General features: G+C 36.9%; 1 protein-coding gene across 1 annotated transcript in view; it reads left to right on the top strand.

Annotated features, from left to right (window-relative positions):
• Nucleotides 1-21,074, top strand: part of CRPPA (CDP-L-ribitol pyrophosphorylase A) — a 257,787-nt gene that overhangs the window by 198,982 nt on the left and 37,731 nt on the right. The window lies entirely within an intron of this gene.

The following is a 21,074-nucleotide window of genomic DNA, read 5'->3' as shown; positions in this document are numbered from 1 at the left end:
AATTTGAGACCAAAACCAAGTTATTCAAGTGTTGTTAAAAGCTGTTGACTTTAACTAAAACTAATTGGTTCAGTTATGAAAAATTTGTGCTCATCTGGACAATGATTAAGAATAGGAAAGAACAGAACCTGGCCATGTATTATACTGCCTAATTTTAATGAGGACGTGATATTTATTCCATCTACAAAGGTGTTTCTGGCTAATGACATGATTAAAAATTTGGCTTGACATTATCTGAGCTTGTGCAGCAAACGTGACCTTGCATTTTATAGGATTTTTGATAGGATTATCATGAAGGAGGGAGCAACTAATTAGAAGATGGCAGGTTTCCAGTTTCCAGTTGATGACCTGCTGTTGCTGCTGCTTGTTGCTGTCCCCAGAGTGAGCAGAGCAATATGATCCTCGGCTTCAGGATGTACAGAATGTTCTGTGGTGTTCAAGTCAGGCGCTCTATGGAAACTTAGCAGGATCTTGCATCCTCAGTGCTTTTCATGCACTTGAGCTGGGGAAATCTGCCAGAAAGCCAAACCAAACATTTTTATGGGTTTCCTCAGGCCCTACCTCCACATCTTGTTGAAAAATTAAAGCACACAATCATGGGTGGGTCTGTTGAAGCAAGCAGGCACTATTATTCCAGGTTTTCAAGGTTGTTTTTCAGTCAACTAAGGAAGAACACATCTGAATTATTTTCTGAAATTTTATGTAGAAAACCCTAGTTCAGAAACACTTTCTGAATAACTCTAAGTGACTGCAACAAGAAATCATAGAAAGTTGAGATTTTGCTGGAAGCATAAATATCCCAGAAATTAAGCAGTATAGTTTTATTGATGAAATGGAGTTTCAGATGAAAAGGTCCAGTAATACTCTCATTTCCCACTCCCCATTTCACTCCCACTGTTTGAATTCATTAAATACTTAGAACAAAGTCTTGTCAGAATTTCTTTTCTATTTTGACTAGATAGAAATATAAATCCTACAAATAAAATGACAGCTGTGGCAGCTTGGAGTTCAATGCAGCTTAAACACCTAAATATTTGCACAAATTTTCAGATGAAGTTTTCAGTCCACACTTTGCTCTGTTAAGGCTATATGTTTATCATCACTGGGCCAGCTAGTTGCAGCTTGTGCACACATCCTCAAACAAGCTTTAAATCATACTTCTTGGCTGCCATGTAGACATGTCTTTAACCTCTGCATAGCAATGCCAAGCAGTAAGCTATTTTTTCTGATGCAATTTCATTGCATTCTTTCTGAATCCTCATCTTTGATCTAGAAAGAACATCCTGGCTGGATAGGAAGTTAGTTAAGGCTATATATTTAGTTCATGTTATAAAAATTATTCTTAAACCTTTCAAGACGTGCATACCTAAGACCAATTAAAGGGATTTTATTTCCATGCTCTTTTAAGAGGTCAAACAGTAGATGCCAATTGTGCCAAAATGCTTTTCTAGTACAAACTATTCAGAAGCCAAAAAATACAGGACGTCTTCATCCAGAGATATTGCCAAGTGCAAGCATTCAAAATAAAACTGTAGCATGATTGGGTTGCATGCACCTTTTAATCTGAGGACACATTTGCAGAATTTCCTGGCTAAAAGCCCTGAGCTACATAGTTCTGCATGGCACGAATGTCTGAAATTGCTGGGATTTGAAATCCTATTACTTTTTGGGGTAAGTGAGGAAGATGGCTGGATTTTATTTCTTTTGTACCAAAGCCCCTCTTGAACCTAAATACTACACAGAAATGTTTATGATGAAATTTATTCTTTGCACTCTTGTCTTTGTGTTTTCCAAAGACTTACCTATTTTGACTTGTTTTGAGTCATGGATATCCCTAAAGGATCACAACTGCGATTCACTTGCATGCTATTAAATCAAGAAGGGTCTCATAATTGCATATAAATACATATAAAAACATAAAAAAATTGCATAGGAGGCAGTGAGAGAGGGGAATAAAATGATTTGGTTTTATTTCTGCATGAGTAGGACGAGAGATGGTCCAACCTTGGTTTACAAGGCAGTCTCCCTAAAATATGCTTTATACTATGGGCTGAGCTCTGCCTATGTGAATATTTTAGAACTCTCAGTTTGCAACTACCTAGAGGCTCCTGGAAATATTAAAGTCTCATTTTGTTCCTTCAAAGTGGAAAAAGGAGCCTGGCCCAAATTAAGCAAGGAGTGCTGCTCCCAAGACATACCAAGCTTTATGGGACTTCAAGCATAGTATTTCAAACTCTTAATTCAGAAGTATAAGGGAAAGCAATTGCCACTATATTATGCCTCTTTTTCTAAACAATTCAGTATGGTTTCTTTTTGCATAAATGTGATGCAGCTGGTTCTAGTACCATATTTACAGTAAATATCCTTTTTGGTAAACTAAGGGCTTATTGAGGCAGTGCAGTAATAATGTGTTCAAGGATTTAATCCCCTTTTTGAACAGTTACTAAGCAAATTTTTTTTGAATGAATGATCTGAGATCTGAGCATGTTGGACAAAACTTAGATCAGAAGATCAGAAACTAGCCAATGTTTACGTTTTTGATTCACTGCATATGAAGGAATTGTGGGTTGTGAAGGAATTCTGACTTTGCTTGAATTTAGTGAAGTAAGATCTAAGGGGTCTTCTGTGATGAATTTCTTCAGGACTTCAAATGAAAATATGGAACTTTCAGCCAGAACCTATTGCTTAAATTTAATGTATTAATTAGACACAGAAAAGTGTTAAAATGTATGGAACGAAAAAAAGTTTCTTCCCTTTTTTAACAGTGTTAAGAAAATGGACTTGTGTTATGGTTTGTATCATTGATGCAATCTGTTTTAAACGTCATTTTATCCTGGTTGACTTTTTTTGCATCTTTTTGTATTAAACAATATTTTTCAGTAGAGATGATGGCTGTTACAGTCTGTTTTCTTGCCTACATCCCACCAGGCAGAATCAAGTAAACTTGGAAGAAAATGCCTCTAGAACACTTTTCTGTAAGTCTGCTTATCTATAGCCAAATTCATTTATATGGCTTCCTATTAATCGTGTTTGTCAGTGTAAGTAGAAAACTAATGTTAGCTTACTAGGAGTCTTTAGAATCTTTTAAGAAGACAAAGAGTATATAAAACAAAAAGTTGCGCCCTTAATTAAACAGTTTTTCAGTATGACTCTTTATTGAAATCTCATTGGGGTTTTCAACATCCTTATGAGGGGAATGGGAGGGGAGGGCACTGATATCTTATCTCTTGTGACCAGTGACAGGGCTTGAGGAAACAGTGCATGGAGTGATTCTTGGGATCTCCTGTGCAGAGCCAGGAGCTGGACTCAATTATCCTGATGGGTCCCTTCCAACTCAGCATATTCTGTGATTATTGAGTTCACCTTAATTTCTGACATGTCAAGCACTATTTCAAACAGCCTGAGACCAATTTTGGTCCTCAGATTTTAGCTGTCAGGTAATGGAATTTTAGCTAGGTTAGATGGCAAAGTGGCATCCTTTCCTGTGTAAGTGTGCATACATATCCCATTGAAAATGGTCAGCCTCTATATTCTTTTATTCCTACCTCTAATTTACAGATGAATTCTCTGTCATAATGAAAAAGCTGGTTGTGTGATGTAGGTCTTCTCAGAGAAATTGATGAGCCTCTACAACCAAGAGTTGTGTCCAGTTGGGCATTTATCCTTCCAGATGAATTCATCAAACAGAAACAAAGGAATGCAAACAAAGTCTGGAGTTGCCTGTTCAAGTTTTCTTAATAAAATATATGGTATTTTCATAGATTGTAAAGTGTTTTTATGAATTTTGCCTCTTTACTCTGGAGCAGTTCATCCTTCAGAAGCTATTGCTACAATGGCTAGACACCCTCTTTCAGTTTCCAGCCTGAATTAAGTTCTTACCAGTGCCTGCTGTCTTATTATTGTGCTAGTCCTGTCTGTTGGCTTATATAACTATTCTGCTTTCTGATATTTACTTGACAGCCCCAAATGAGTTTTATAAAGCTGCTCCAGTGGTAGGTTATTAAAACCTCTGGCTATCCTAGTACGTTATTTCATACCTGTGCCAGTGATAAAGTCATTTTCCTTGAAGAAAAGCTCTATGTAATTTTGCAGATGAGGCCTCCTAAATCTTGCACAATTGGACACTAAGAATGTGCTACTTTTCCTCTAGTGTCATCTTAAAAAACATTGCTCTTGTAGAGTCTTGCAGTTTTCTCGTGATTCCAAAGCAATTTTACTGAATCTTTTCCAAATGAAAATTTTAATTCTTAGACTTAAATGCAAGTCTTGATACTTTCACTGCTGTGTGTGCCATTTAAATTCACAAATATTCAGTTCTTTCAGTGGGTTTTCTTGTCCTCTTTTATGTTTATGTATGCCTCTTTGGATTGCCAGCAGTGCACTCCCATGTTCTGGATGCAGTGCATAAATCAAAATAGTAAACAAAATCAATCCCTTGTGAAATTATTCATAATGCTAATTCCCTCCTGGCCCTCTGTTTCAGTTTTTCACACTACTTTCTCCATTTTTACCTTATCTCCATTTTTATGCATTGGGCTTCATGCTAACGCATGCTTTATTTAGACATTGTGCTGTTTACTAGACCCAATGATAGAATCAGGATGATCATCTTTCTCCCTGGCAGAAATCTAGCAAAATAATTGAAAAATCCACTAGAACACATCTTATGTTCTTAATTATGCCTAGCTTAAGTAGTGCATCAGTTTTCCTATTAGTTGTAGCAGCAGAGGTGAGGTCAGCATTCATGGCTGGGGTAGTTGTGGTTTTGGAATGGGGATTTCATTGGTTTGCCCATAAATAATTTGGGGTTTGTGTTTTTGAAATGTCTGGTTTATTTAGCAGTGAGAAAACATTCAAAACACATCTTCTAATTAAAAATTATGATGAGGCTCTCAATAATATACAGATGTTCCATATTTCGGTCACATATCATCCCAGATTTTGATGGATAGCATAACACTTGACTAAACTGCAAGAATCAGACTATCTTGTCCTATACTGTCTGAGTAGCCAAGTCCAGGGTAAATTGGGTTTTCCTTAATCTGAACAGAATTTTTTGTTGCTGTTTGTTGGTTGTTGAGAGTTCTTTTAAGGCAGGAGTGCATCACTGAATGACAGCTTAATAGAAAATCTCCAGAATTTGGGATATTGGCTCTGTCACATCCATGATGAGTCTGCTTTGTTTTATGGTCATGTCTGTCAGAGTGTACAAACAGCTATTTGGCTTCAGCTTTAGGTCTTTTACCCAAAATCACACATGGAAAAGCACCAAAATTAGGTCTAGCATCTGAAAACAAAAATTTCTTATTACATCATTCTTCACTTCTGGAATCCAGCACAGTGTCTATTTGCTTTCTTTATTAATACCTCAGGCATCCCAAGTAATACAAACAGCACTATTCTTGGCCTCATCTAAAAATGGTCATAATATCAGGGAGAGCTTTATAGTGGAATCCCGTCTGCAAGGAAGATGCACCTCATGTGGGCCAATGTTCTTAATCCTTCCATCACATAAACCAGCCAGCAGCTCCTCTCTGGCACAAACAGCATTTCCCACCAGGGCAATGAGTCTTTCAGACTCTGAGTTTTCCTGCTTACAGTTCGACGTTAGCATTTGGATTGAGGCAGCTGGATCTGAGCAGGTTCCAGGGCCCATTAAACTTCATCATCTTGAAGTTCACTGGCATCGCTGTTATTTAAAAAAATGAAGCACACATTCCACATGTGCTAAGTATAACTTTCATCACTACAAGTATTTCCATATTCAAAAAAAGTGAATTTATATTTGATTTGTGCTTTATGAAAGAAACTACTATACGAAGTTTCCATTTTGGCTGAGTAAGTGCTGTTTAATTTGTAACTTTTCAGAGGACTAATTACAGAAAGAGAAACAATAATGACAAATGGAAGGATTTGTTTATCCAGATTGATTTAAAAATAAACAGGATAATAGGGCTTGCCATTAATCTGAACTGGTACTGAAGGACACAAACCCCTTTTTCTGGGTGGGTATGTGGGTCTGGTTAAAGCTAGCATGTCAAAGAAACTGTAGGTAAGATCAATAAATAAACTTGAAGAATTAAAGAATTCATTTATGTTTCAGAGTATCTATGACTTGTATACAAGACACAGATACTCTAAAGGTGAAGGTGAAGGTGAAGGTGATTCATTGTATACACAGAATTTGGAGCTCTTCAAAGATATTCTGCCCTTTGCACAACCACTTTGGTATTTAAAAACAAGATAAGGCCATGTTTCTATCCACAAAAGGTGTGGTTTTGAACGAAAATAGAATTGATGTTGGATGTCACTAGCCGAATCCCTAAAGGACTTTTTGGAGTGACATTTCCATGGATAAAGTTGCAAAAAGCTTAGGTATTATTTATTTATGTTGGTAATAATAATGAAGCACAATAATGTTTTTATTCACATCTTTACATTCTACACCATCACCCACCCCAACCTTCCCACCTCCAACCTGGCAAACTTGTTTCAGTTCTGGTCACCTTCCTCTTAACCTTTCCCCTGAAAACTGATTATTAATTCTGACTCTTTGTTTTTGGTTTCTTAGCCTGTTCTAATTCATAGCAGTATTTTACCTCTCACCCCAATTCAGTTGCTGTAAGGTTTTTTTATGCAGTAAAGCAAATGCAATTTGTGAATTCTGAACTGGAATTGTGAAAGATTCCTAAAGGGAACTTCGCAAGTACTTTAATTTTTTTTTTTTTTAAGACAAGAAGTATTATAAAAACATATTTGCAGTGTGAATTTAGAAAATAATGATACAATGAAAATATTAAAATTTCTGTGCTGTTCTGGAAATGTATCTATAATAGCTCTGAAGTAGCACATGAAACCCTGAAGGTGAAATAGAAAATGAGACTGACTAAGTCTGGGAGCCCAGCCAACCCCTGATTGCAGGGAGTTTTTATCTAAAGGGGAGTTTGGTGCTGAGTGGACATACTAAACACAGTGATTAGAAAAGGAAAGAATTAATAAATACAGAACATTCATAAAATGAATCTCTAAGGCAATGGATAATGCAAAAAGGAAAGATCTTGGGCCATCAGAATTCTTAGTCATTTACACAATCCAGTAAGTGAAAAGATATCATACGAAAAAATGTAACATGACTTCTAAAGCATCACAGATATTTGCAATATTCACAATATCCCTACTTATAAATGAAAAGGATGAAAGACACCTATTGAATGCAGTTTGACATGTGACCAAAGATATGGCACATAAAGATTTTGCACATCAACTGATATTCTTGGATGCAAAAAAAGGAATTTTGAATTGGACTTCCTGTGGCACAGGAACTTGGAACAACATGAAAGTAAAAGTTTTGGAGCAGCAGTCAATCTAGAGATAGAAAGTGACATCAGTGAACATGAAGTGGCACGCATAAAGGAAAAGGGAAGGTAGGAGGGAGCCATTTTGTGTTCTTACTCCCAACAGGTACAACTGACAAGATGAAGGAGAATGAGACAAAGCAGCGACTGGCTGAAGCTGTCAGCACAAGTATTGACAATGAGCCAAATTGTGAAGGTGACTCATTATGAAGACGTAAACAATCCTGGTCGGTGACTCAGTGGTGAGGAAGCTTGGCTAAGACATCTGTAGCCCATATAAAGAAAACAGGATGATGAGATTTCTCTAGGGTATGGTAAGATAAACTATGGGACAATAATACTGCACGTGCCTATGATAGCCTGAAGAAAGTTGGGACATACTTACCCTTTATAGCTCATGAAGGAATGTACATATCACCAACAAAGGAAGCTTTGATTGGCATTTGCCTGGGGAATCTGAGAGCAGTGCTGGAAATGGATATAGTGTGAATCTTCTGAGAGTCTGTGGAGGAAGGAAGAGGATGGGTGATTAATATCATCATGTAAGGAATGAACTCTGCAATGCAGAGAATATAACACAGTTTGATCTGTTAATTTCTTATGGCTTGGAAACCAGCATCTGTCAAGAAGGTCTATCTCCTTTCCAATTTTAAATATTGCAGTGTGTGCCTGGGTCAGTCTCAATACAACAAAAAGAATACACATTTTCTAAGAGTTATGCTCCATAGATGATGGGGATGATTTTCAGTGAAAGGTGAATATTATGCATCTGTATACCACTTAAAGAAGCACACTGAACAAGACAAAAACACTATCACTGATAAAAAATTGTGTGGTGTCTAAAGCAAAAAACTTTACAGAATTATTAGAATAACTAGAAAGCAAACATATTGCACATTGTTTCAGTCTGCATGAGAAGAGAAAGCTGTAAGTAAATGTTTTTTAAAAATCACTTAGAGTCTTTATGAATAATATGGATGTGAAACCCTTCTGTTTGTGGTGTGCTAATGAAAAACCAGGAATCAGTGACCACAGGCAAAGCTGTAGATTGGCTCCTGTCATTATTTGTAGACCCAGGCTTGAAGTAGGACTCCATTTTGATTGATCCTGTGGAAATCTACAACAGATCAAAGATCCTTAAAGCATTCAATACCTTAGAGATGTACACAACTAAGAGTTTAACACCTCTGTGAAGACTAGAAAACATACATCATCACAGGTGTTCTGCAGTAGATGCCTCAGTGAGATACTACTTTTTGAGTAGTTTGAGAATTATCTGACAGCATTCTTTGATTCTGAAAGCTTTTACTTATTTTCTTTCCCTAGACATCTCTTAGAGAAATATTGCTTCATCTTCCATTACTCCCATTTTTCAAAATTGTTCCTCACACTGTTGCCATTCTATCACAAAACTAATTGACTTTATGTCACAGACATTGCTTCTGCAGGAGTGGATTTAGCTGTTGTGTCTGAATTTTGTGGCCACTGTTGAGGGAAGTATGTGCGTGGCTCATTCCCACACCTGTTTCCTCTCTGTGTTTCATTGCCAGGGAGGTTCACTGAGGTCTGTGGAGGAGCCTGGGTCAAATGATTCTTCTGTAAAATGTTTCTCTTTTTGTCTATCTTCCTCTTTATACACATGAGAGAGAGAGAAAGAAAATACAGTTAGGAAGTCTTTAATGAAGGAAAATAGAATTACAGGAGGTATTTCTCTGCTGAGAGGAGAGCTAGTGTTCAGTTATCCCCTTGTCATAACCCTATTTTTTTCTGTTCATTTAAATTGGAATATTTTACAGTTTCTAGGGTACTATTAGGTAAAAAGCTAAAGTTGCAAATAATGCCAAGAATTCCTCTCAAGAGATCAGGAAATGTTACCTTCTTGGCTACTGCAATGAAACCCGAAACTTTTGTTTTGGAGTTGCATTTTACAGAGTCCAATCCTGTTTGGTATTTGATAAATGTATCAAATTGTCAACTAAGCCCCGGCCTTCTGCAGCATTTTCTCCCCATGAATTCCTATTAAAACTAATGCAGGAAGGGTAAGTTTCTGGCCATCATGAATAAGTGTACCAGAGTTTGGTCCTAAATGAACTGGTGGCTATGCACTTGCAATCCTTCCCAGCTGCTGACAAAGACCTGACTGAGCTGGCCAAGCCAGCAAAGAAGCAAAGAACTTAAATTATCAAGAGCTTGAATCGTGTAACATAACTTTAAAGGAAAACGTTGACTGGGGGTTTTGAAGGAACTGGGGAGATTTTGACCACTGTTTCTTAACAAATATGCCATTGTCTGTACTCTATCTGCTTTTACAGAACATACGGATTTCTAAATTATTTTTAAAAATACCTAGATAAAGAGCTACTTTTGAATTGCAATGCATGCTGCAGAATACTGATAAAATTCTCTCTACCTTGAATCAGATATGGATTTCAGAGGTGGGGTTATTTTGTTGTCAGTTAAACATTTGGAAAAAAAAATTCTATTAATTTGGCACAGCCTTAAGTTCTCAGCATCTGAGAATAAAATTAATTGGTCCTAAGTTCTGGAAGATGATCCTGCACTATCCAGTAAAAAGCATTGTCTGGAATGTTATTGCTCTGAGCTGCATGAATCCCTTCTCTGCAGGATTGGGATACCTTAGGAAGAGTTTCTACTTGTGTTCATCCAGCTGGCAGTCAATGCTGTACCACCTGTAAGACAGAAAAAAACCCAATGAATGCCCTCATTCATTTTTCCCAAAATAAAATTGCAACAATCTGAGATTATATATTCAAAACAAACTAGGATCATCAGAATTTTCTCTCAAATAGGGTGATAACTGAAAAGAGATGCTGGAATAGCACTGAAGGACAAAAGTGTCTCATTAAAATAAGAAGAAGCTACCTTAATTCTAGATGTACCCCTTTTGGATTTAACTGCTCCCAAACACTGTTTTGGTTGCTTTCTTAATCATGGGAATCAAACAGTTGTTTATCTGCTGAACTGATTCACACTCTTCAATCTTATAATTAAGAAAATTATTTTTTGAAATTCAGGCCCAGGATCTCCAAAGCATCTCAATGGCTTTGCTTTACTTTAAGATAGGCTCCCCAGATATGTTAATAACAAATGAGAGAAAATGTCCAAATCCCTTAATCCCTCCTGAAAACCCCACATCCAATGCACATCTGCTGATCTGTAGAGCAAGAGATGTTCTATTCCCATATACAATAGCATCATGATGGCAACCACACCGGATGTGGGGCTGCCATGAGTCACCATGACAGCTTCTCAGGGGGCCCAGACCATGAATAGCCCTCAAAAAGCTAAATTAGGTAGCAGTGAGGCAGGACCCTTTAACCCAGTCTGTTGCTATGTTTCCAACAACCCAGTGTGTTTCTATGCTCCATGCACATACTGCTTGTTAATGTGCTGGGCCAGCTACATATTTCACAGTTAGCATCACAGAGGAAGCACGCTTACTAATCGGATGTTACCCTCTCTGTCCCTCTTGGGTAGCTGGAAAGAAAGAAAGAAAAAATTTATATTGTTAACCCCTCAGAAATTTGAATGCCTGCTTTTAGCAGAGCTTTAGTGGCAATGCATTAAAAGCATTAAAAACTAGAAAATTATAAACAAATTATAATAAATGAGCCATCCTGGAATTTCAGCTATGGTCCTTTTTTCTACATGTGTTGAAAGGCAGGACCTTTCAACAGTTATGCAGTTAACTTGTAATTAACTGCATATAGAATAACAGTATGCAGTTAACTTGTAATTTGTTTTTAGTATCAGTTCTGTAATGCCTCCAGTGTTTCTGACACTCACTATGTTCTCCTTTGGACTAACTGGAGAACTCTATCCAGTTTTCAGGATTGTATCAGAGATCTATCAGTTTAAAGACTTCTGCATATCTACAGCCCTTATGACCAGGAAAATTAATATTTTGAGAGCAGGTCTTTCCCAGATCATGAAATCTCTATCAGTGTTTAGCTGATGATCCATTTTTATTGTTTTCATCAATTATCAACATTTACAAGGCTGTATTTTAAAACATTAGTATTTGTTTCTCTCTTTCTTGGCCCTGAATGCTTGGTTTCTTAACCTCAGTTTTGTTCCAACCTATTTTTGAATCCCTTTGCATATTTCAATGATATATTACTTATGAGATAATATGAACATGTAGAGTTTTAAAAATATCCCCTCTGACTTGTGGGTCACAAGGGGCTTTTTTTGTTTTACTTTTTGAGGGAAGTTTGGGTTGTGTGTTCTATTAACAGCAATTGCCTGAATTGCTGTGCTTGTGCCACATATTGGACTTCACATCTCTAGGCTGACACCTGTTATTTTTTGCAATAGCCACTTCTCACGTTCTTTGAAGTTGTGACAGGTGTTGCAAAACATAGAGGGTTTTTATATCATGTTGGCTTAGTTCTTATTAAAACCAGAAAATATCTTTTTTCAATTACTTTTTGTGCTTGAAAAGGCCTCCTCTTCCCATGGTACAAAGGAAATGGATATTTGTTTCAGGGTTCATATGTTAAAATTAAGAAGAAGCCAGGTCTAATACAAACAGAGAAGTAATGACCCCTACCTTTCTTGTGGTTTATTCCATAAATGAGTTTTTATCACACTGAAACATGAGAGGGGAGACATTGTGTCTTGGTTGAGAGCACTAGTGGACAACAGTCTTTGGGTTAGTAAATATTTTCCATTTCTTTTGCACTGTACAGTTCTGTCACATCTGTCACAGCTCTTGAAAATTCTTCAATGATTAGTGCTGAGCCAATGAGATTCAGCTCAGAAACCTTTCAGTGTTTTTTTCCCTTAGCTTATCTCATTTTCTTTCAAAATCAGATTGGAAAACAAAGGGGAATGAAGATGTATTGACTCTATTCCTTCGTCCTCATGATTAATAAAGACTGATTTTCTCTTTCTGTTTTGAAATCATTATTTTATTTACTATACATTTGACAGAAAGAACAGAGTACTGGCTTATGAAGAGGGTTGTTATCTGTGGTGTGGAAGAGTTAATAAGGAAAAGTTTCTTACAGATCTGAAGCACCAGTAACCTAGAGGTTCACATCCTTGGCTATAAATTCATAAGCAGATCCTTGGGGACTGAAAGACATATGACTTTTTTTCTTTGTGATTTCCTCAGAGTTCTATCCTTAAATCCAGCCTTCTCAGAAGCATGGACTAATGCTCCCTGGGTGCATTCCCTGGTGCATTTCCCTTCCTTGTAAGTTTTTTGAAAATCATGCCAGATCATGTTGCTATAACATTTTAACCTTGCTCCACTTGGGAATCAATAGCTTGCTCCAAACACCAGTTGACAGATATTGGTCTTCCTGTTGACTTTCTAATATTATGAATTACTCAGATTTCTGTGATAGCTCTTAGAATAATTTCAGAATAATTTGAAGAAAAATTGCATGCCTTGCAACTGCAATTTATGTGAACAGTTATGTTCCCATTTAGCACGAGACTTAAGCATATGCTTTAATTTAAGATTTTGCTTTATTCAACAAATTCAGAAAATGCATAAATGCATGTTTAGGTACTTTACTGAACTAGGGTCTTTAGGTGCTATTTCAACTGGTACATTCCCAGTATATATTAGAAAAAGGCAGGATAGTATGTTTAGGTAGTACAAAACCTGTCAGTAAAGCTGTTAAATGTTCTCTGCTTCATTTACCTCTTCCACTTCATTTTATAGCACATATTACAAATGAGGAAGGATATTAGAATTTAAAAAAAAATACTGTTCACTTGATGACATTTCTTTTACAAATTCATATTTGTAGGACTCTAGTACAATGCTCAATGAACAGTTTTGATCTTTCCTCCCCTGTGGTCAGAGACAGGACCCAAATGAGTGTCATGAAGCGTTGTCAGGGAAGGTTTACACTAGGTATGAGGAAAATGTTTATCACCCAGACAGTGGTTGGGCACTGGACCAGGCTCCCAGGAGCTGGTCACAGCACCAAGCCTGCCAGAGTTCAGGAAGGGTTTAGACAATGCTCTCAGGCACATGGTGTGATTCTTGGGTTATCCTGTGCAATGCCAGGAGTTGGACTTTCATGACCCTTGTGGATTATCTATGATTCTGCAATATATTTTTAAAGCCATTTGCATCGCTATGCCTGGTTTTATGTTTGATTTTTAAATGTTTGAAGGAATTAAGAAAGATGTCATTACTTTCTTCAATTTTATTTCTAAGTGTTCTGCGTACTAAACAGCTTTAACTAAAAGCTCAGTTGAGGAGCTATTTGGTAGATTCTCAGCCAGCATGTTTGAAGGCTGACAGTGCCCAAACCAATAACTGTACCTCTCAGAAAACGTGCTTGTGTAGCTTTTGGGTTGGAGCTGGGCTGCAGCCAGCTGGGACCAGAGACACAGAGGAATTGAGGGAACTGCTTGCACCTGTCTGCACAGGCATATCTGTACTTTCTCTAGGTATAATTCACCTCACAAGGCTGGAAAAAAGCCCACACATTTTTAAACTCCCACTGGAGCCTTACTTTGAGGACTTAAGTGATAAAGAGGTCTCCTGAGACCCATATATTCAGTGATAAATTTTACTCATTTATGAATGCATACACTGTGCCTGCAAGTTTTTCTGAGGTGCTACATGTAGGTACTGCATTTCTCTGATAGCCAGAGCTATTGAACTCTTAACCAACTGAAAAACCCTAAATGCCATTTAAACAGATGTTGTACCTTTCATCAATAATGCCTACTGTGTTTTCAATCCACTGAAACTTAAGGTGTTTTCTGCAACAGGTGATATAGAGCAATCACAGATGAAGCTTTTTTAAACACATACAAGAAAAAAAAAACCAACATTTTGACATTAAATATCTTAAATTCTGTGAGAGTGTCCAGTGTATTTCCAGAAGGAAAACTTCCCCAAATACGGGTTAGCAGCTTTGGGAACAAAAATTAGGAAAATCATCTTCCTTCAAAATAATCATGTTGGCTGTGAGAACTTAAAAAGCAAAGTTATTAAGGCAAAGTTGTATGTAACTGTTTGGGGTTACTTGAGGGTTTTTGAGCTTTTATTGTAAAATGGTATAACACTGATGTTGTGTTATCTATTTTGTTTCTGCTTTGGGAAACTGGTTTACATCTACAGCCTCATCAGAGGAAAACAATGTTTTATAATTTAAAGATAGAAACACATTCTTGTATTCTTCTTGGGAGTGTACATACCTAATGGTCTAAGTTGGTAGTGTTAAAAGCAGACAAATATTTTTTTAAAGTTGATTTTTGTGTGTTTGGATCCTAAAGTTTCTTTAGAAAGATTAGTACTTGTGAAGGAAAAGCTGTGTTTAAAGTTGCCCTTGAACTTAATCCTGTGAAGTGTTGAGCATTTGTAATACCTATTAAAATAAGGAGGATTTCCAGGGCTAGGCTGCCATTCATTATGTCAGCTTTCACATTGCACTAAGGTTTTAGTCAGATATCATTTGTAAGTGGAATTTCTCATGAGTGAATTTCTCCTGCACTGTAACCTGTCACTGCAGCCTGGTTGGGATACTCAGCCAGGAGCTGGAGCAATTTCACCTGTGCCTGGAGGCACCTTCATGCATCCAGACAGAAAACCTACTCAGAAAAGTACCTTTAACTTTTCATGGCAACCAAAATTATTCCAATACAGGGGTCCTTTACTGACACAGGGCATGTATACTGAGAACCATCTTCTGTTTAGGTGTGCAGTGATCTCCTCTGGCTTTTGCTGTCCCAAACAATGGTCCAGCCATTACAGGCACCTGCTCTTAACCACCCCCCATCTACTTCTCATTCCTTGCATCAGCAACAGTCTTTGCTCCCATGTAGCCTCTACATGAGGAAAACTGCTAAAATAATTACATACCACTGCAAGCAGAAGCCTCCTTTTGGAGAGGCAAACGAAGAAAGGCAGGAACTATTTCAACAGTCTTATCTGTTGTTTCCTGAAAAAAAAAATCTATCAAGGCAGAAATCTCTATACCCCAAAACAGTAGCTAGAAATGAGCAGCTTCTGCTACACCCAACCCGTAATGTTAAACAAAGCAAGACCTTGCATTTTGCAAACTATTATAAGTATAAGCTACCCTTTTATTTAAAACCAAAATTTCCTAAGGCAATACTTGTTAACAGGAGAGAAGGAGAGGGTCTGCAGGGACAGGGAAGTATTTTCATGCTGTTTTCATTTTCTAATACAATGCACTAGGAAAAAAAAGGCAGAGGATGACATAATAAATTTGGAATTCCAAGGTCACAAACAGGAATTCAGACAACAAATGGGAGGGTTTAGGAATGTACATTGTAAAATAAATCTATCAAATTTAAAAAGTTAGTATTGAAATGTGGTATTTCCAGGCAGATATTTGTATGGTAAATTCAGCTCTTTTCCTAAAGTATTATTTGATATATTTTCTGATTTATTTTGTTATATTCAATGTTGTGAATGCAAATATTAAGAGGTTTTATAACTGTTTTTTTTTTCTTTTTCCCCAGAAATGACCACTGGTCTCTTCATCTTGATTTATATCACTCTGCAGGAATTCTTAATTCAGTTTTCAAGTTCCGTATCACACAGCAGAATTTTCTGCATCTGTGTAGGTAGCAGCCAGGGACATATATGTAGCAGTGATAAAATTTTATAGAAAACTACATAACAGGAAATTTTTGAGGTGGAATTTTGAAAGTCTTTTCTGGAAGGGATATTAGTAACTTTTTTTTTTTTTATCTCCCTTTATACCTGAGGTTTTGGCATTGGGATGACCTAAACAAGAGCTGGAACTGCTGCTTCTTTAATGAGATTTTTCAACCTTATTTTTTGTATTAGCTTTCCCAGACTAAAATCATAAAAATCTACTGTACTGTATAAACTATTTACTGTTGTTAAAAAGTGGACTTTTGCTTTGTAGGCTACCGTACCTATTTGTTCCTGTTTCCTTAATATTGTTTTCTCCAGATGTTGGAAGTTAAAACACCCTTGTTATTTTTTCCAGTGTCACTCTTTGTTACTTTCCATAGGCCATGTTCACCAAAGCCAGGCAGTAGAGGAAATAACAGATGTGTTACCCTCAAATTATGGGCATAAAAATAACCTTAATAAAATGGGTATTAAATGACAGCACTTTGCAAAAATCCAGGTCTAATTTACTCTAGCCTAGAAAGCAATAACTTAAGGGACCTCAGACATGCATCCATGGACTTCAGATAGTTCGTAGCAGAGCGACAGTAGCTTGGATGATGACAATCCCAGCTTGCTGTCGATAGTGCATTCCAGGAGAGGCTGACAGGGTGTGTTTGTGCTAGACACTTTTCTGCCTGTAACCCTATTGTTTGCTTGTAATTAATGTTCCATTATAGGCCTTCCAATTCTGCCAGAGAAACCCTCCCTTCTCCTTAATAATAATAGTAGTAACAACATGACTAATAATAAAAAAATCAGCCACATTCTGACTTTGACTGCAGACAAAATTGTCACCCTGGGTTTACTCTCCTTTTACCAGGCCTTTGGTTCCTGCTGTTCACAGAAAGCTGCAGATGGCTGCCTCAGCAGGAAGCCCTTCCCCCTTCCTTAATGGAACTCGTGGGAATGCGGGGATCCTGGAACCAAAGCCCTCCTTCCCTTCCAAACCTCCTCTCCAAACCCCTACTGAGTAAAAGGAAAAAAATCCCCACATCCCTGGAAACATTTTTGCCAGCCTGTTTTTCAGTAAAAACTTAAATTAACCACTTCACTCCTGATTATAATAAAGATTTGTTATTGAAACAGCTTCTCTTTAATGTACTGAATCATTTCCACCCGCTTATTGAAGTCATCCATTTGGGTTGAATTATAGCGTCCCACTTCCATTATGTAATAATTTCAAATAAATGAAAACAGGTTTGAATTCTCCAACAATTAGCAAAGTTTTAGCACATTACCCCTCCCCCCACTCCTTCCCAGACACCCCTCAAAAAGTGAAATTAAAAACCTCAAAATTTTGGTGAAGTCACATCCTAAGTTTTCTTCTCTTGCTAAAATCTTCTCCCAGATTTCCTCAAAGACATCATATGGGTTAAGTTATGACTTCCCTTAATATTTATTTTCAAGTGAAAAATAAAAACAGCTTAAGCATTGTGATTTGATATTAGAAATGAAAGAGTTAAATGCCTGAACAAAGCACTCCATTTATAATTTTTGTTAGGAGCTCCACACTGAGTATTAGAGTGAGGTGTGTCTTATAAAGAGGGTGTTTATATTGGATTTGATATAGTTAAGAGATTCAGCTTACATATAATAATCTCCTCTAAGAAGAAGCATAAACCAGAATGAGTTCAGTGGGATTTGCTGAAGTATAAAACATAGTATAAAAATCTAATCTTATAGACTAGTATCAAGCACCAAGGAATTCATCCACTACAGAAAGGGAATGAAAAAATGGGGCCAAATCTGTTGCTTTTATATTTTGGAGGTCTTAAAGCCTCCGGCAAGGTCCACACTTGCTCTTTTGACTAAAAGTTACAGGAGTGACTCAAGGCAGTTGAAAGGGGTCCATAGTTCAAAGGATTTGAGGCATGTTTCTTATTAAAAAAATTCATTGAAAATCACCCATTACATATATGATGCTCTCACTAATTCAGATGGCTGGCTTAGGCCTGAAGAAAATGTGGAAAAATTACAATGCAGAATGAGAAATAATAGAAATTTCACATAAAATGATCTGCTGTATAGAAGGTTGCTATTGTTTATTGCAGAGCCTTAATAACCTTCAATTCAGTATTGGAAGGTTATAGTAGCTATGTTGCCTAATTAAATTAAATTAAAGAAGGGTTTTGGATTAGAATGGTGAGCAGCCCAACCTAGAAATGTCAGACAAGCCTGTTAATGAAGGCCATTCTGTACAGCTCCACCAATTGAGAAGATGCTGGGCAAATGAGGAAGGATGGAGGAAGAACTGTTCAGCATTTGACTTAGGCAGTTTGGCTTCAGTTCCACCTTCAGTGTGATACTGAACATTTTAGTTTCCCGACGCCCATAGAAAAAGCAAAACCTCTTAAACTGGGATGTTATAAATACTGCAGAAGTAAGGAAATAAAAAGCACACAAAAAAGAATTCTTAAATAGTAAGGACCATATGATGTACCCTGAAGGCCAGCAGGGATTAAAGCAATAGTTTCATTAGCTCTGAGTAAGAAAAGTTCAGGGAGGACTGTCGAGTGGAAAAATAAATATACATCTGCACTTGAATGCTAGTCTAAAAAGAGGAACATATGGTAACCTCTGGGTGCCAGCTTATCTTAATGAAGGTTGCAAAGCCTGCTACATTTGATATAAAGTCTGAATGAAGACATATAAATATTGCACAGCTTCCTAGAGCTGATGGTATCGCACTCCAGGGTTGTTACTTTTGAGTTCATTTGCTGCCAGTAGGGCCGTGATTCAAAATACCGTCAAAGGTTGAAAGTTTCCAAAACTGCATCTGTGTATGTAATTGTTAAGGAATCTTTAGAAGGACATATTAGGAATGAGAGGGCTTAACAGGAGGAATGGACAACTTTTGAAAGCAGTTGACACTGCATGTGTCAGCTTGGAAAAAACAAAACCAACATTCCTGCAAAGCTAGTGAGCTCTGTTTGATGACATATATTAGGGCAATGCCAGTAGGAAAACAGGAATGAATAGAAACATCATTAAAAATAGAGGCACTGAAAGGGCAAACAGCAGATTATTCTTTTTATTTGCCAAATATGAACACTATTATCTACCCAATAATGAGAAATAAGTGTCAAGTGATCTCCTCATACTGTATTCTTGTCAAATGGTCAGCATTTGGGCTTCATGGTTTTCAGAGACAGATTTATTGCCCAAGATGAGGGGAAAGTTCTAGAAAATCCACTCCATAAAAAAATGTTTTTGTGCATGATCTCATTCATTATGACTTTTACTATACAGCAGAAAGAAGTGATCACAGTAGAGATACTTGAAAAGTGAAATGTGACCAAATGTTCCTTAAATATAATAGATAAAACATGAATTGCATTTCAGGAAAGAAAAGTAGTTACCCTGGAAATACTTTAAATGTTTGCATGTGTAATGGCTCTCCAAGACCCAGCACACTAATGATGGGCCATTGCTCTGAGCTGAAAAGGAAATCCATTCCCGTACACTGCCCCTATCCAAGTCCATTAAGAAATAATGGTTAAAAGATGAAAGTCGTCTTAGGGTTTCAGAGAAAATGTTTGGCACACCAGGATGAAAAGTCAACAATCTGCTTTTAACGAGAGACACTGGAAAATCTTTGGTTAACATACCACTGAAAATATTAATTCTCCTTAATGGCAGGATGCAACATAGCTTTTTATAGTTTTTGATCCATGTCATAAATTTGGCCATGACAAAGGGATACTCCAGCTTTAGCTCACTGGCAGAAACATTCACTGTTTCCCAACACTAAAAGGTTAGTCCTTTGGATTCTCTCTAAAGTGTCAAAGGGCCAAATTCTTTGCATGGAAATAAAATTAGAAATAAAATGATTGGCAAAAGAATGAGAGTAAAAAAGAATCATAGTGTGTAAACTGTGGCAGATTTAATTCTGGACTTTTTGCATCCACTGCCTTGCTAAGGGGTGTAAATAAGATAAAAATAGGAACATATATTTTAAAATGAAATGTAAAGGGATGGTGACAGTATAAATGTAGATATTCCAGCTGTTTCCCAACTATTTCTGGTCAATAATCTAATGGAAATATCTAGGTCTTTGTGCTTTTTCTCTGTGTAATTTGTTATTATCATGTAGTAAAAGGGGAAGTGTTTCCTTTATCAGTTCTTTGCAATGAAGTTTGGAATCCTTTCTGAATCAGAATCTCTCTTCTGAAACAATGTTTCATTTGTTCAGCTTATGGACTTAGAGGTACTTGTTTAGTAAAGCTGATGTAAAAACCTGATAATTTATTACTTCAATAGCAATGGTACCTACAAGCTAATACTACCTTTGGTCCTGGTACAACAGGATCTATTTCCTTTACAATAAATAGGAGTGGACAATAGAAATTACACACCACAGACAAAGTTCTTGTTCAGCCACCTTACAAACACAGCATTGTTCCATAAAGAGTAAATTTCAAATACAAAAACCTCAAAGTTTGCAAAGTGTGACTGATTTATGCACAGACTAAATTTCCTGTCTAATGGCTTTGTCTATAACAGGAGTAAGTCTTTATGCTGAATATTACTTTAAAATCTTAAAACACTTTACAGAAATATTCTATTCTGTGATCTAGTTTTTAGATCAGGAAGCTTAGACAATCAAAACTGTTATTTGGCAGATAAGTGGCTAGAATTAAACTGGGGATTCCATGAATCCCAGCATAATGCTGTAGTAACTTCTCTTTCCTAGTGTTAAGTGTCTGTTGAAATGCCCTTTTCTATATTCTTCCTAAATTGCCCTCTTAGTTTCCTGTCTTGTTTTTTACCCATAGAATTTTATATCCTCCAATTATTTCCAATCAGTGGACTAAATTATCAGCTTTGTTGGTACCAATCTACCCTGCAATCTGCTGAAAAGCAAAATACATGTTTCAGAAACTAAAACTAGAAAGTGACTTGGTAGTAGTCAATGGATTCTGTCCACCACAGGTCTCCAGCAGGAGCATTGTTTGAGACTCCTGTGAATGTGGTTGTTGCTGGAAACCACAAGGACAATTCATGGAAAATCTTACACAATCCTAGAATTTTAATATCTGGGTAACTGTCAT

This window comes from Agelaius phoeniceus, chromosome 1, assembly GCF_051311805.1.
Source record: "Agelaius phoeniceus isolate bAgePho1 chromosome 1, bAgePho1.hap1, whole genome shotgun sequence".
Lineage (NCBI taxonomy): Eukaryota > Metazoa > Chordata > Aves > Passeriformes > Icteridae > Agelaius > Agelaius phoeniceus.
This window is presented reverse-complemented; position numbering and strand designations above follow the sequence as displayed.